Genomic DNA, 2,066 nt, shown 5'->3' on the forward strand with positions numbered 1-2,066 from the left:
AAATATATGAGAAAATTCCGGGAAAGATGTTTTTGCTCGATTATTTGAGACATGCATCACATAATATTTCTTAGATTTCTAGGATCATTTCTAAACTATCTTATAGCTCAAGTTTTTGCTCTTTTTTTGACTAATAACAGATGTATTATATGGCTGACATTAAGCAGTGCTTCATTAGTGCCTCACCGGTGTTCCGAGACAAATGATTAAAAGGTCAAAATTGCCATACTTTGTACGTACTCTTCTTACGAGATATTTCATTGGTTCATGCCTGGACATGCTTTTAATTACATCTTAATCGATTTTGTCAAGGAAGCATGGTTTGCAATCGGACGCTGATGTGCTCTCCTTCTTGGCTGGTAGTTCTTCTCATTGGTTGTACACAAAGACACATATAGATGGCCAGTCAACAATATTGGAAAGTGAGGATGATACAGTCACGACAGGGATTTGGGACAACTAAATGTAAGTGTGGCTACCTATGTAATATCTATTTTTTCTGCAGTTCGATTTTTTTTTGACATTTTAACCGTAAGAGGACTGCTAACATAATTGATTGATACACCTAATTTATGAAGGTGAAGAAACCTTCAGACATTGCTAATTGATGGAGTGAAATTGGCAGGGCAGAGATTTGGGGGAAGCTAATTGTAAGTGCATCTACCTATGCGATATCTATGTTTTTCTAGAAATTAGTGAGTGGTTCACAGTGAAGTTACTAGAAAACTAATTAGCATATCTATGTAATGTATTGGTTTCACTAGCTATGCCTGGGTTCGTATATATGTTGGTGTTTCACTAGCATACGGAAAATTGTCTCTGTGTAACCAATTATGTTGCTGCTTTCATAATTTATCCGGTAGGAGCAGCGTGTTCTTCATAGAATACATGAGGTTCTCTCTCTCTATCGCTCTCTCTCTCATGTACGGGAAAATCTCATCTTTGTTTGTGCTGATCCATTTTTGTCTCTCTTGATAAAAATCCTAGCTAATATGGTTGTATGTACTATTTAAGGACAATGAAATGGCCTAGCTGGTGACCACTGGAGATGTAAAATAGCCAAAATTATTGTTGTCGTTGGACCAAGGAGAAAGAGGAGCAGCGATGGGGGTTCCGATGTGCCATCGCCGCTACGCCCATTGCCAGCGCCTAGCAAGGTACCTTCCCAAGTTCCAAGTTTTGCTCTCTTCATGGTTGCTTGTTGTGTTTGACCGTGCGGGCTTTGCTAGCTGCACGCTGGTGTTGTTTGTAGCCTAATAGGTTGTGGTTGGTGTTGCTGGTATTTTACTTCAGGTTGCATGATCCACGATTGATTTATGGTTTGGGTGATCTGGTTATAGATTTTGGCGTTTGGCATACGGAGCACGATCTGCCGCATTTCCATGGCATTGAGACGAGGTGATCCTATTTTCCTCCTTAATTATCCTCTGACCATATTTTGGTTTAATCCCCATAAATCTTATCTATATATGATATGTAATCTGTTACTACAAGGTGTGTGAGAATAATCCAAAGAGGCTGCACTACATAATTAATCTATGTGATACTTTAATCTGCAAGCTCTAGGTGAGTACTTACTATATTTGATTTTTTCGTGTGAATTATTGTGGCCAGAGCTAGAAGAAATCAATAACTTAATAATTTGTAATTATGCAATGCTGATAGGGGAGGCTACAGGCTCTGCTTCCTCTAACCCAACCCCTCATCTGCTCCCACGGTGCTAAAGTAACACAACAATGCAGAGATGCACAAATCCGTTGAGCCGACATGAGCTGTTGTTGATTCGCTGCAAAAGGTGTTTTCCTTTGATTTATCTTCATGTACTTTTTTTTTCATGTTCTGAAATTACTTAGCTTCCTAAATAGGTTTGCACCCATGGGTTCAGTTCTCCTTGCCATTGATGATGTAAGTGTGTTGTTTCTGGGTCCTGGAAGAGATTTCTAAATACAGTGGTTTTATGGTTTGTAACATTCACAAGAAGCTATAACTCATCTCTCCCGCATTTAGTTTATTTATCATTGTACAGATGTAGACCTGCAGTGATTACGATTTAAGATTTTGGATCT

At 38.8% G+C, this 2,066-nt stretch overlaps 2 long non-coding RNA genes across 2 annotated transcripts; both read left to right on the top strand.

Annotated features, from left to right (window-relative positions):
• The first annotated feature begins 213 nt into the window (after positions 1 to 213).
• LOC124651738 lies at positions 214 to 726 on the top strand. The gene is made up of 3 exons (XR_006987494.1): positions 214 to 232; positions 317 to 465; positions 579 to 726. It is a non-coding gene; the product is annotated as an uncharacterized LOC124651738 (long non-coding RNA).
• Positions 727 to 1,068: 342 nt separating this feature from the next.
• LOC124652172 lies at positions 1,069 to 1,677 on the top strand. The gene is made up of 4 exons (XR_006987612.1): positions 1,069 to 1,157; positions 1,341 to 1,398; positions 1,495 to 1,566; positions 1,666 to 1,677. It is a non-coding gene; the product is annotated as an uncharacterized LOC124652172 (long non-coding RNA).
• Positions 1,678 to 2,066: the final 389 nt, after the last annotated feature.

This window comes from Lolium rigidum, chromosome 5 (assembly GCF_022539505.1).
Source record: "Lolium rigidum isolate FL_2022 chromosome 5, APGP_CSIRO_Lrig_0.1, whole genome shotgun sequence".
Taxonomy (NCBI): Eukaryota; Viridiplantae; Streptophyta; class Magnoliopsida; order Poales; family Poaceae; genus Lolium; species Lolium rigidum.